This window comes from Bidens hawaiensis, unplaced genomic scaffold (genome assembly GCF_021521415.1).
Source record: "Bidens hawaiensis isolate Kalapana, Puna unplaced genomic scaffold, B.hawaiensis_p1.1 tig00031839_1, whole genome shotgun sequence".
NCBI classification, from domain to species: Eukaryota; Viridiplantae; Streptophyta; class Magnoliopsida; order Asterales; family Asteraceae; genus Bidens; species Bidens hawaiensis.
In genome coordinates this window covers 90,564-105,776 of record NW_027495392.1, presented here as the reverse complement: position 1 = coordinate 105,776, position 15,213 = coordinate 90,564, and the positions used below count along the sequence as shown (strand labels likewise).

General features: G+C 42.9%; 1 pseudogene; it reads right to left on the bottom strand.

Annotated features, from left to right (window-relative positions):
- Window positions 1-3,221: 3,221 nt before the first annotated feature.
- Window positions 3,222-5,145, bottom strand: LOC143582674 (transcription factor MYB35-like; annotated as a pseudogene).
- Between the last annotated feature and the right edge of the window lie 10,068 nt (window positions 5,146-15,213).

The following is a 15,213-nucleotide window of genomic DNA, read 5'->3' as shown; positions in this document are numbered from 1 at the left end:
AACATCACACATGGAATAACACCTTTTTTTTGTGGCGAAAGAAGTCCATTATTAGTGGGAGTGCATTATGACTTTTATTTGATGTTTTTCGGTGTCAAGAATTTATTGGCCTTGATAATAAAAGTTAAAAATGCCTTATCAAAAGTTTCCTAAAATAGAAACCACACAAGGACAATGTAGTCCCAATTGGCTTTGATTGTTGTGAGGTTCATGGGAGGGATAAAGAAAATTAAACTTGTCCACAACTTCACATGTTCTTTATTCTTTGAGATAAAATCTTTTTAGCTAACATCTCCCAACCCAAAATTTCAATCTTAAAGTCCTCTTTTTGTATATTATAAAGTAAAAAAGAAAATAGAGGAAAACAATCTCATTTGCCTATAAAGCTAAAAGCTAAGTTACAATTAGGGTTGTTTAAATAGCTCGTGGCTCGCCGAAAATAGCTCGAAAAAAGCTTGGCTCGAAAAAGCTCGATTTTAAATGAGCTCGGCTCGACTCGGCTTGATTTCTGAACGAGCCGAGCTTTTTTCGAGGCAAGGTCAGCTCGGCTCGTGGCTCGGTCTGGCTCGACTCGTTAGCTCGGCTCGTTCGCACGGTTATATTAAACCCTAAATTTAATATATATATATATATATATATAATTGCATATCAAGAAATAAATAAATAAAAATTATACATATATTATGTCACTAAATACCTAAAACCTTATAAACGAATAACTAAAAAACATATAACGTTAAAAATTCTCTAGTTTATAAATTTTATATAATATGTATGTTTAAATTATATTTTGTTTCTTTTATATATCAAAATTTGTAAAATAAAAAATAAAAAATTAAACGAGCCGGCTCGACGAGCTTGAGCTCGGCTCGAGCTTTAAACGAGCCGAGCTCGAGTTTGATTTTTTAGCTCAATAAAGAAAACGAGCCGAGCTCGATTAAGTTCGAGCTCGAGCACACTCTGGCTCGACTCGACTCGTTTACAGCCCTAGTTACAATGTTACATGCACTCTCCTTTTGTTATTAAGTCGGCTGTAGGAATACTCTTTTAATAGGCAAATTGAATCTTAATAGTTAAACTAGTCATTGTTTGACTAAATATCTGCCTTTGATACGACTGACCAAGATTAACTATTTGTTAACAACTTTCGAAACTACTTTTAATATCCAAGTGAGCCTTTCTAATACGGGATGTCACCGTCCATACTGATTTTGACGCGACTCATCGAAGAGCACCACCAAGAAGGATTAAGAATGATCATATTCCCTCATACATGTCTTAACAAGTAATTAGAGGTCGTAATGAGTCTTTATGGCCAATAACGAATTTTAATAACCCACTATGTTGTACATGTTAGTGTAAATCTTGTGTAAGTACCGAGGATAAGTTGCCGTACTTACAAACCTAAAGGTCTTTTGTGTTAGTTTTTCTCTTAGTATGAGTCTAATACGTATTCGTATAAGTTAGGGATTACAAGGTTATATATACGGGTTATTTGTAATCAAATTTATCATCACAATCAAAACAAACAAGAATTAGATTCATAATCTCTTATTACCTCTTTCAGGACACTATGACTTGTTGTCATTCATCCATTTTGTTAAAAAAAATTTGGGGTCAAAGTTCATCTAAAAACTGGATGTATTCTGAAGAAATATATCAAGAAATTTCATTGTGCGCGCGTGTGTGTAATCGTGATTAAGAAGCAAAACCAGGGAGTAAAATTCAACATATTTCTAACCGTTAATTCAACTTTTCATAGTGATTAGAATCAATAACAGATCATTTTTGTAAGCATCTATTCACCCATTTCTTTCCATTCTTGTGTTCTTAAAGAGTTTAATCCAAAATATTGAAACTGATAGAAATTGGTGATGAAATTAATGTATAGGATTCTACAATCATGATAAATGATGATTATAGTTAGTTGTAATCAAATAAATCTAAATAGGTTGTAAATTCAACATGAGCCTTTGAGTTATAGGTGGGTTTAGAACTCAAAATCCGAAATTTGGACAAATATGACGTTTATTGGGTCTAAGAGCACTCAGAAAGGGCACCAAAGCAGAGGCCCGGCTGATGTGGCCTAGAGGCGGACCAGTGGGTGGCAAATATTGGCGATGCGGAGGGGGTCCTGGGGGGTGTGGGGGTTGATGCTGCAGATGTATGCGGGACGGAGGAGGTGGGGCCCTTTGCCATTCCCTCTCACTACATACATACATATATATACACACACACACAACATTTTTAATGGTATTTGTGAAAGTTTGATGTTATAGAAGACACTGATGGGTTTTTGAGAAAAAATAAGAATATGATGATACTGGTGTAGCGGTTGTCGAGGTCCAGCATTACTAGTGCTTTAAGGGTGTAGAAACATCATAAATGTTGCTTATGATATGATGTATGTTCTTGTAGTATTGATGAAATTTGACTCACAATAGATTTTAAGTAAGTGTTGTGTTTTGATGATAAATTATTGATAAGAAGTAACCAAAAGGTGCTATTGAAATAAGTTTGAATCAAGATATGAGGTTAAAATATAATAATGCCGGGTTTTTTTTTGGGATGGTGACTATATAGTTATGCTAAGAGTTTAATATGAGTAGAATAATAATAATATGATTAAGTAATTATATGGTGATTGACTTGGTTGTGAGTTATGCATACTAATTAAATTGTTTGAACTATGTGATGAATTCATGACTATTATGGTCTAGCGGTATTAATGTATATATAAATGACATCTATTTCACAAAATTGAGGATTTGAGTCATATGGTAGACAATGATTTAGATTTAGCTAGAGTACGTAGGATTGGAGAATGGGCGTGTCAATCGTTTTTTATTTAAATGTAACATAAATTATGTAGTGTAAAAAAATATTGGATAATGGTTGATCAAACCTTTTAAAATGAGGTCTAAGAACTTTCTTTTATGGCATAACTATATTGATGTTTAAATATGTGTGACATTAACTATAATTAACAACATTATATATTTTTTCAGTGTCTCTATTTTATACAAAGTTCATACTTTTCGTTTGGACGTGATTGTTATTATCATAATCACAAATATATTATTGCTAAGACTTTTACCATAAAACATTACTTTGATTTCAAAAGTAAAACCATTTTTTACTCAAACCAACAAACTCACAACTTTATGGAACTAACCATTATTCTAACACTCCAAAGGTTAAACCAAAAGTCAACCCTAATTTTATTTATAAGATTGTTCACCCAAAAGCCCGGGAAAGTCCAAGAACATGTCATCTTCTCCATCTAGGATGCCTTCCACAAATGATCCATCACAAGCATTCTCCATAGTTTCCGTAACACCGTTCATTAACGGAGTGTTACCTTCAAAGGTAAGTTTTTCATCATTGCCTGCATTCCCATCTTGTGCATTCTCAACCAGAAAGTCACGCCAATTAAACGGTTGTTGTGGAGTCATTTCGTTCAAGGTGGAACAAGAACTTGAAGAAGACGATGAAGATGATGCCACAGAAACTTGGAATTGTGTGAAAGATGTTTCATGGTTCGTTGATGTATCTTTCCCATGTGTGATGGCTTGAAGTTGCGTTAGAAGATCGAGTGAGTCGGTTTTGATCACTTCCGATGGTTCCATCTTGACGTTGTTGTTGAAACTAGGAAATAAGTGTTCGGGTGTTGGGAGTTGTTGAGTTTGATCTTGACTTGTTATGAAGAATGTGTTCTTGTTTTCTCTACTGAGTGAACCCATTCTAGTTTTGGTTCATGTGAGTTCACTAATGTTGCCATAGTCGGCCAACATTTGCGAGAAGGGTCGATGAGTGACTGGATCAATTCCCATTGATGATAGCTTCTTTTTTAGTTTAGTGTTCCAGTAGTTCTTTACGTCATTATCTGTTCTTCCTGGAAGTTGTTGTGCTATTATAGGCCACCTACAATACAAATATACATCAATAAGACCAATGGGAAGCCTAAAAACCAACGTTTTCGTAGATCGGACTTCAAAGTGGACGTATTACCAACCTACTGGTTGGATCAGATTAAAAAACTGATGAAGTTATAAAAAATAATAAAATACTTACACTTTTGGTGTAGCTTTGCAATTTTAATTATGTTTGGTGTAGATTTGTAATTTTAGTGAAATACAACAACTCTTAAACAAAAAAATAAGGAGTTTGAAGTACTCAAATAACTTGTAAGTGAAAGTTTGGAGAGAGTTAAATGGTAAAAGTGAACCGGGTTTGTGTTTGAACTGTTGCACATAAAAACGCCATAAAACAATTAAGGATGGAGCAACATAGGCGTAAAAACACTAATTGTGGCTACTTTGAAGACCAAAGTTTTGTCGACCAATATGACTAAGTTCATATCATGGACCTCTTTTATAATCCGATTCAGATAAAACTCGTGTCCCGGTTTACAATCAGATTCAATGATTCTTTACATGATTTTTCCAAAGGGCTTTTGTTAAGACTATTAAAACTTTTATGTGCACATTAATGGTTATAGAAAAATTAAAAAAAAAATTGTAGAAGTAAAAAAGAAAAACCTGCTGGCTATAGCGGAATGAAGCTTGATGATCAACTCCTCTTCTTGAGGCGTGAAGTTTTCGTGCCTAGCGTTATCATTCCTCGTAACGTTTGTTTTCCTTAACTTACAACTCTTTGCGCATCTTCTTAATCCTTTTTTCTCACACAAAAAACACAAACATTAGAATCTAAACTATTTCTGAGTACGTACATACATACATACATAATATTAATTCATAGTAGAAGTAGTAGCTAATAACTTGGCTTTCTTGGAGCCCCAACTTGCCAACTACTTGTCGGTTGTTTGTTTACAAATGCAAGCATTTGTGCATCCTCCTCTTCGGTCCATGATCCTTGTTTCATATTGATCTTATCGTAACACGAAGGCCTTACCATTATCTGACTATGTGTTAGATCAAAAGACGACCTGAGATAAGAGAATTGCGCACATTATGAGTTTTGCATTCTAATAATAGAAATGATCAAAGAAAATGAACTTAAAGAAGGTTTAATGGTAGGGTTGAAGAATAAGCAAGAAAAGCATGTTCTATTAACTACAACTTCATGATAAAATGCATCTACTTTGAAAACTAGAATGTGTCACACGAAGGGAAAGGATACTATCTTTTAATAATTAAGTTATAAATGCTAGTAGCTCAACTATTTAGTCTTGAAATAGGTTTATATTTGGTGGGATTAATTAGTTAAACTAAGGATTAAAGTAATTACAAAACTTATATTATTAATTTTAGTTGGGATTAAAAAGGTGGAAATGAGTTTTGAATGTGTTTTGATTAGTTACAAATGAGATCAAAAGTTTGATAAAGACATGATTCAACTAATTAATTGGAAAACCAAAAGCCCATTTTGTGCCATCTTCTAATTATGTCCCCACCATTTTTGCATGATATCTAGAAATTAAGAAAATGTTTGATATTTATGCTAATTTTTAGTTCACAATGCAAACTAATAATAAAGTTGTGAATAATTAACTATTAAGGAACCACACTTGTATGAATTTTATATCTGGTTCTCGAATTCGGTCGTATATGTGAACCTGAAAATCAAGTTATCATTTGTGATTAGCTCCGAGTTTCGAGTTCTAATATCAATAAGTCTCCGGTTCGAATGTTTTATTGTGAACATAGTACAAGTGAGACACGTTATTCATTTTTTCACCTTTTTTTTTCAAATCAAGTATTTTCACTAAAAAAATAGTGTTTGTATCGTACGGACTGGCTCATTTGGGCGGGAGAATTCCCGGCTTTGGGCGGGAGTATTCCCGGCTTGCTCATTCCCTCTTCAGGTGACATTACTGAATTATTTGAGAGTTAGTGCCTTGTGCGTGTAGCCTTGCTGCGCGGGTAGCCTTCCCTGATGGCTAGTATCCGTAGCTGCGGGAACAGGCGGAGTACGTCACCATTGGGAGGCTTTTCCTGCGGGAACAGCTTGCGTACTGCGCGTAAGGACGTCGCGTCTCTGAGCATGGTGGGTCCTGCGGATCCAGTTGGTCTTTGCGCAGACGTCCCTCTAGGTGAGTCTTGCGGGTCCAACCGCGCAGACGTTCCTCTTTGAGGTGAGTCTTGCGGGTCCGACTGCGCAGACGTCTCTGTTTGAGGTGAGTCTTGCGGGTCCAACTGGGCTCTGCTGGGACCTACATCTTCAAGTCCCCCCAGTCCAATGTTCTTCTCATGAATTGTTAATAAGTGAGGTGAACTTTTGGACTTAAGCAAGGGGTTTTGAAAAGGGTTTAGTTTTAAGGTTTTCCATGGGGATTCTTCCCGCGGAAGTCCTAATGTCACGTGCAGAAATTCCCGACTTTTCTGCTTGATCTTTGGGTATGATGCGGGTAGGTCTGTAACCTCCTCGCAAGTCAGGAGCGTTGAGTTCCACTTGTGTAGATTCTCCATGAGGTTTTGGTAGTTTTGAACATAGTGATCAATTATGTTAAACAACCAATTCCATCTTGGAGCTTCAAACAATTTAGTTCTCAACGTTCCCGCTATGCGGGGATGTTATTTCCGTTTCCGCAAGCATGGCCCAGAAGATCCTTCTTGGTTTCAATTCCCTGCGGAGTGCTAAGTATGTGAAGGGTTTTGCCTTGACACTGTACCCGCACTCGTCTTATAGTTACTTTACTTCCAAGGTATTCCTGGCGTCAATTCCCTGCAGGTGCTAAGTATGTGAAGGGTTTTGCCTTGACACTGTACCCGCACCCGTCTTATAGTTACTTGGTTGCCGAGGTATTCTTGGCTTCAATTCCCTACAGGTGCTAAGTATGTGAAGGGTTTTGCCTCAACACTGTACCCGCACCTGTCTTATAGTTACTTGGTTGCCAAGGTAAGGGGTATAGTCCCGCTTACTTTTGAATCTTTTTGAATCTTTTTGAAATTCGAAGAGTTGGTGAAAGGATAAGAACAGTCCAACTGTTGAAGGGACGTCAGCGTGGTCTGACGGTTTCTTCTAACAGTTTCAGGACGTGCATGAAGTTATGGCGACGTAACAGTATATGGTCATTCCAGACTATTTTTCAGGCGCGTGGGCGCGAGTTTTCGGGCGCGTGGCCGCGAAGTTTACGGCGCGCGTCCTGTCTACAGTTGTTGCTAGCTTGCATATTCCATGCGTCATAGTTTCATTGCACCTGCGCTTTTCCGTCTCTCCCACATTAAATTCATCGCATTCATTGCGATGAGTATATAAAGGGAGGAGAGGATGCATCTCAACTCACAGTTTCACTTCTTCTTCTAACCGATTTCCGGCGAATACTCTAACTTTTGTCGAGCATTCTCCTGAAATCGTTCTTTCCATCTTCCAAAACATGTCTTCCATTCGTGATCCTGAGGCTATTGCCGAGGAGTCTGAAGTATACACCGAGAATCCGATATCCGCGTCTGATAAGGACGATAAGAGTACTGCTGGCGAGTGCCAGTGTGCTCTTTCCGTCGACTTGTACCAGTACATCGTCAAGAAGTTCATGCTCGAGTCTTTCGAGCCTGAGTTTCCTGAGTCTCACCAGACGGTGTATGATGCCCCCAAGGGCAAGATAGGGGTGTATGCTGCATTCTTCGTCTATGGGAATCTGAGGTTCCCATTGACGAAGTTTGTGTACCGTGTTTTGGAGAGACGGTGTACACCTAACGGAGGTGCACCCGATGGCGATCGCAAAGGTTCGCCATTTTGAATGGGTGTGCCATATTCTGGGCGTTGAGCCCCGCGTCGACCGCCTGATGACCTTCTACTCTTGGAGGTGCATCCAGGGCTGGTATACGTTGGTCAATAGGATCAAGGGTTTGAAGATCTGCGCTACCGAGCGCAGTCTTCGTTCTTGGAAGCGGGAGTTTTTCTATGTCTCCGCTCGCGTCGTCCCCATTGCGATGACGTTCAAGAACGGGAGGGCGCTCCCTAGCCTTCACGCCTCCAATTACCAAGAGGCGGAATGGTTCTCCAAGATCTCCCAGATCCAGACTCTGGTTTACCGCTTTGCGGAGTCTGGGGTGGTGATGCTTGGGATGAGCCGGGTATGGAAGGATGCTGGGGCAGAGGCGCCACAGATTCCCATCGTCCTCGAATACGGTTTGAACTCTATCCCTTACGGTATGCTTCATATCTTTTTGCTGATTTAGGGTTTTTCTTCTAACTGCTTCTGTTTATTTTCAGAGGGGAACAATTTGCAGTCGCTTCTGCAATCGCGTGAGAGCGGTGGTCCCGCTCGGCTGGGTACTCGTGCTCTCGACGAGAACGAGTTGCCCATCTTGGAGCAAACGGCGGATAGGTTCGTGGAGGTCTACCCGCCAGGCCACGAGATTCTAAGCGCCACGCGGCCAGGTAAGGGATTATTTAACCCTCGCCCACTCAATGCTCAAACATCTGCTGGAATTCCTCTAATTTTGTCATCTTCTGATGAGGAATCCGCAGATGGTCCTTTCTTCGCGAGGAAGAAGGCTGCTGGCGGGAAAGGCAAGGCGAAGGTTGCCTCCGCCGATCAGGGCAACCGGTCTGACTCGGAGACCGAGAGCGAGGAGGCGGCGGGGAACCCTGGTGGTGGTAAGACCACTGTTCCGGAGGTTGAGACGGCTATCACCTCCGGGCAGCCCAGTGCGACGACGGTGACCGGCGTGAAGAGGCCGGCTCCATCGGGTTCGTCCCCGCCTGTCAGAACCTTCAAGCTCAAGAAAACTCGTAAGTGTAAATTAATCTTACCCGTAATTCTTTCCGCCATTGTTTTTAATATCTTGTCTTCATGCAGGCGTGGATGCTACTGCATTCCAAAGTGATGCAGGGAGGAGCAGTTCTGGACCCATAACGGTAGGTTTGGTCAACCTACCCGAGGCAATGACCCAGGCGGCTACGCCTGTTTGCAGTATTGGTTCAGTTGCTCATCCTGTTGAGGCAACTGTTCCAACTGTAACATCATCCCCGCCGGCTGTCAGTGCGATCTTCACGGAATCCTTTACTGAGCCGGCGGTAATTGATTCCGCGGGCTCCTCCGCAGCAGCGGCCACGGTTGTGAGTTCACCTCCAGTGAGTTCACCTCCGATGGTCTCTACCGCGGCGGCTTCAACCGTGCCTCCGGCACCGGCAACTACCTCGTCCCCGGCCGGTTCAGCAGGTATGTTCGGGGCTTCTAGCCAATCTCTGCCTCCTTCCCATCTGCCTGACCTCTTGGATGGTTATCCGTTAGGTTCGGGTGATGGGTTTGGCGGCTACCGGCCTGTTGTCGACCCTACAGGTGCGTAGGGTTATTTCGGCCTTTTTATATTTTTATCATCTTTTCCTAACTGCTTTTTGTTTTTGCAGTGTCGGATTCGAATGAGGTGTATGTTCCACGGTAGAACATCCGCCGGGGAACAACCATTCGGACGGCTGTGGACTGCGTCGAGTGGGCGCGTCACGCGGCCCCAAGTGGCGCGTTGGGGGAAGCCATGTCTAGCTACCAGGAAGGTAGGCTGACAAATGAGCTTCGGATTCTCCTTGCTCGGATGCAGCCGCGCGTCGAGTTGCTTTGTCGTGAAAACGACAAGTTAAAGGCTGCGCGTATCCAAGAAGTGGCTCAGGTGCGGGCTATCCGGGATGAGAACAGGAGACTTTCCGCAATTGCTGCGGAGAAGGAAAAGGCCTTCAAGGCCCTCGAGGTTGAAGTGCAGGCCCGGCTCGAGGCCCGTTCCAAGGCTACCCAAGCTGTTAACGAACAGCTTCGGTTGGCTAAGGAAACTGCGCGGAACGCGACCGAGAGGGCCACCAAGGCTGAAGCCGTTGCTGAACCTCTGCGCGCCGAAAATGAGGAGCTTAAAGCCAAACTAGAGAGGCTTCAGCAGGCTCATGATGCTTTGGCTATGGAAGACGCTAAGAAGCTCCAAGAGATCTTGGATCAGAGGGGTATGCTTGACCACACTGAGCGTAAGCTAAAGGGCGTTGAAGAGGCTGCTGCTAAGGAAGTGTTGCTTGCCAACCTTAACAAAAATGAAGCCGAACGCGCCCGTAACCAAGCTCAAGCTGCCCTCCAGGAGGCTCTGATCACCAAGGAATGGCTTCTACGAGAAGCGTTGTCGCAGGTATGCGTAGCTTCATAATATCTTTACGCTTTTCTTTGTACTTAGAAAAGGTTTTGATACTTTGTATTTTTTCTTGTTGTAGGTTGTGCATCGGATCTTCACGAACACATCTTATGACGATGCCATGAGCGCAGCCCTCAACGCTTCTCATGAGGATGGGGAAAAGGCTGGCTTCCTGCTTGGTCTAGGGTTTGTTGAGAAGGGCATTCCGCCTTCCAACTTCCCTCTATATGATGTGGATACTGAAGCTGCTTATGACCAAGCAGTGAACCAGTATGCTGCCTTCCCGCATCCGGTGGTGGAGAAGGTGAACGAGATTGCTGCTGCTGATGATGGGCTAACCATTCTCAAGACTTTCCTTGAACCGCCACAGCCAACTGATGGTGCGGGTACAAGTGGGTTTGGAGGGAGTGGTCCTGAAGTTTGAACCTTGAGATCCCTTCCCACCGTTAGGATAGATTTATATTTCTGTAGGCGGGTAGATACCCGGCCATTCTTGTAATGTTTGAATTTTTTATGAAATATAAATGTTTGTGCGGGTAGGACCGCCAATTTCACTGGATGACTTGCTTTATAAACGTTATATGACTTGCTCATGCATATTATAGCTTAATTTGGCACTTGTTTTGCCGCATAAACAATATATGATTCGCTCGTACATACGTTAGTTTAACAGCAATTTTCCAAGTGTTTTGAATAAGTTAACCGTTCGACGCGCGGTTGTCAATAGGTTAGTGTTCAGTTTCCTCTATCATGATTGTGCGGGTAGGATCGTCACTTTCATTTAGTGGGATGACCAGTCTTCACCTATAACTGACCTGCGTGAAGGTTTGCCGTTTTTTGTGTTTATGCGGGTTTTGCCGCCGTCCACACGCAACGACGTCTCCACTTATTTATGTGGTGAATACCGGCATATCAGTGTTTTGAATAAGTTAACCGTTCGACGCGCTGTTGTCAATAGGTTAGTGTTCAGTTTCCTCTATCATGATTGTGCGGGTAGGACCGTCACTTTCATTTAGTGGGATGACCAAACTTCACCTATAACTGACCTGCGTGAAGGTTTGCCGTTTTTTGTGTTTATGCGGGTTTTGCCGCCGTCCACACGCAACGACGTCTCCACTTATTTATGCGGTGAATACCGGCATATCAGTGTTTTGAATAAGTTAACCGTTCGACGAGCGGTTGTCAATAGGTTAGTGTTCAGTTTCCTCTATCATGATTGTGCGGGTAGGACCGTCACTTTCATTTAGTGGGATGACCAAACTTTACCTATAACTGACCTGCGTGAAGGTTGTCCTTATTTCTTAGAAATTTTTGCCGTTTTTTGTGTTTATGCGGGTTTTGCCGCCGTCCACACGCAACGACTTCCTTTCACACTTATTTATGCGGTGAATACCGGCATATCAGTGTGGAAAATTCATAAGTATAAATGTAAGACCATCAGCGTCAATGTGATAAGGAGAATCATTTCCATTAGAAGTGGCTCTGGGCCTTTTCTTTACAAGTTTGGAATTGATCTACATGCAGCCTGTGTAATTGAGCTCCCTTCCATGTTCTTGGGATGGGAGTGTCATCGAGCCTTTCGAGCCGATATGCACTTGGTTCGGAATCTCGTTGTTTACGCAGTATGTAGTCTCCAACATTGAAGCTGCAGTTTCATTCATGTTTTTCCCAACTGGGCTTCAACACGCATTAGCCTGCTCAGCGTTCATTACGCCACGAGGTGCGTGAGCGTCCCATCTCTGACAAATGCTTCGACGATGTCCTTCAAGTCTAAGCATTCCTCGGTGGTGTGGCCTCTTGTCCTGTGGAAGTCACAGAATTTGCTTTGATCAGCGTTTGGACGTTGTCGGATAATTGGAGCCTCTGGCCATGGGAGCCTCTCAGTGGCGAATATGTCGGTGACGCTTTTGGTGAGTGGCGTCCATCTGGAGTTCCGGTTCGACGACTACATGTTGTCCTTTCCGCCTAACCGAGGGTGCGAGCCGGATGAGGTGTCAAAGTTTACCCTTGACTGCCAAATACCTAGCTTCCTCTTTTTGTTTAGTCGGGCGGTAAGGACGTTGTTTTCTCTTGTTTTCTGGGTGTAGAGGTTTGTACTTTGGGGAAGATCTCTACCCAGTTGCTTTTCCGTTTCCGCGAAGCGTTTAGCTGCTGTCATGATGGCATCCCATGTGGATGGCATGCCGTCTTTACCCATTAAGGTGCGGATGAGCTCTGGATCTTTCGCGCCCTGGATGAAAGCAGCGCGAACAAGATCTTCGCTAATAGCGCCCAGACTCAGTTTCTTTGAGTTGAAGCGAGTGATGAAGTCTAGCAAAGATTCATCTTCCTCTCGGATGCAGTTGAGGATCGTCCATTGTTCTTCAGTGTACTTTCTTTGTTGACTGAAGTGTTGGCTGAACTTCTGTTGGAAGTCTGCCCAATCGTAGATGTGGTGGACCGGTAGACGGTCAAACCACGCTCTAGCCGCTCCAACCAGCGTCATCTGGAACATATAACACCACGTGGGTTCCGTCCAGTTGCTGACGGTTGCCCCCGCTATGAATCTGTTCAAATGATCGTCTGGGTTAGATATACCATCATAAGTGCCGATGTTGGACATCTGTTTGGCACTTCTCGGGGCGATTGCTTCCGCAATGTCCCTTGCAAACTTGGATGTTCCCGCATTTGCAGCAGTTGGTCTAAAGGTTTTGGAGAAGTCGCGTGGGTTTCCCCCCGCGTTCCTTGGTTTGAAGGTGTCTCCGAAATTCCTTCTCGGTTGGAAGTCCGTTTCCTTACGCTTCCCTTTCGCCCTATGGCGAGGGTTTGCGTCGGTGTCGGATTCCTCCCGATCATCGTCCGAGTACTCACACTCACTGCTCATGTTGAGCTGTTGTCGAGTGCTTCCAAATTCGTCAGCCTGTTGGATGGAACGTAAGCGTTCGTCCAACTCAGCTTGGAATTCCTTCTGACGTGCTTCCGCCCACGCTTTAACTTGTTCAAGTGTTTGGCAGGGGAGCCTCGTCTGTTGTCTTTCTGCCTGGGTATTAATGAATCCCAGGGGATGATTGTTTACTGCACTTGCCCCGGCTTGGGTAACCGGGGTAGTGTTCGTAAAATTTACTGCACTTGCCCTGGCTTGGGTAACCGGGGTAGTGTTCGTAAAATTTGTGTACTCGCCGGTGTTCCCCCCAGTAGCTGGGGTTGTGGTTACCGGAGTTTCTTGGTCGCTCGTTGGCCTTGGCAACGGAGTAACCTTAACCATCTTTCCAGAAGTTTTGAAAAAACTGAATTAGTTCTAGCTTTTATGCACGGATGGCGCCAATGAAGAAACACTAATCGACCCCGGGCAGATTACGGATAATCTGGGGGTTAAATAGATGTTTCCCACGAGGGTTAGGTCCGGCAAGATGGTTATTCTTCTGATGACCTGCAAAACAGACACCGTGAGCTCGTCACTGAGAAGGGGGGGTGCCTCCTTGTGACCACCCTCCGACTTGAGAATCAGACTAGATTGCTCTTGAATATAAGTGTATATTAAGAGAAATGACTAGAGCAGATATCAGATAATATATGAAGATATAAGATCATAAGATAATGTGATACCGTTCCAAGGTGTTGGAGTATTTATAGCCGAAGGTAGGTTTCCAAGCAGGTACAGCCGGCTGAATAGTATTTCTGTTCTACCAACTGTGGGCTACGCACGTGCCATGCTGATGGTTGGTGGGTAGGCAGCGGCTGATAGTGACCAGGCCGGCTGTGTACTATTCCTTTTCCACCAACTGCAGGCTATGGACGTGCCCCGACAGGGGTTGGTGAGTAGGCAGCGGCTGATAGTGACTTTAAGTACTAGAGCGTGCTGCCCGTTGTACTGTTGTCAGTGAACTGTCGCAGCTTTGGTCAGTTCTTTTGTCCATACCTTGGAAGGTACAGTACAAAAGATCCTCCAGTATCGTACGGACTGGCTCATTTGGGCGGGAGAATTCCCGGCTTTGGGCGGGAGTATTCCCGGCTTGCTCATTCCCTCTTCAGGTGACATTACTGAATTATTTGAGAGTTAGTGCCTTGTGCGTGTAGCCTTGCTGCGCGGGTAGCCTTCCCTGATGGCTAGTATCCGTAGCTGCGGGAACAGGCGGAGTACGTCACCATTGGGAGGCTTTTCCTGCGGGAACAGCTTGCGTACTGCGCGTAAGGACGTCGCGTCTCTGAGCATGGTGGGTCCTGCGGATCCAGTTGGTCTTTGCGCATACGTCCCTCTAGGTGAGTCTTGCGGGTCCAACCGCGCAGACGTCCCTCTTTGAGGTGAGTCTTGCGGGTCCGACTGCGTAGACGTCTCTGTTTGAGGTGAGTCTTGCGGGTCCAACTGGGCTCTGCTGGGACCTACCTCTTCAGTTACGCCTGCGATAGCCATTTTCACTTTGTTGCTTCTTAGTCACATGTTTCCCTTAACACCTTAATATCATCATGAAATCAGTACTTGCATTTGCAAAAGAGATCAATTTATCCTTTAGTATCTGATTAAATGGCATTTGAGTTTCTAACTTTTTTTTCAAAATCACTGAGATGAGTGTGTTTTCTTGACCAACTATTTATAGCGACTTGATTTGCAAATTTGTTACGACTCTAAAGATATTTTAAGCTATTTCTAAAAGAAATAGAAATATAATTATTTTATTTATAATATCGAGGCTAAAAAAATTAAGATTGGCAAGGTGACACATACCTTGAGGGGCTTTTAACTACATGTCTTGTTGAAAATGAGAAAGGGCACACATCACCAATACTTTTCCAAAACATTTCACCTAGATTTGTTTGTCATTAATTTATTAATATAATAATATGAAATAAAGATATTATATCAAGTCACGATTTTTGTAAATAGGACTCTTAAAAATACAATAATTAAATCGTTAAAAATCAAAACAATTCAAACTGCTCATGTCCATCACGAGATCTGAACTCCCAACCTCTTAAATAGGACAACATTTTACACACCATCTGAATATCGTCAGGCAAAAGGCCCCTTTGTTTCGAAGAGTAATTTATTATTATAAAAAGTAAACATATATTTGTGAACTACATACTTAGGACATAAAAGATGGAGTATTATATAACATGTTACTTAGGTTAAAGTTATCTATCTTAAGTAAACTGAACT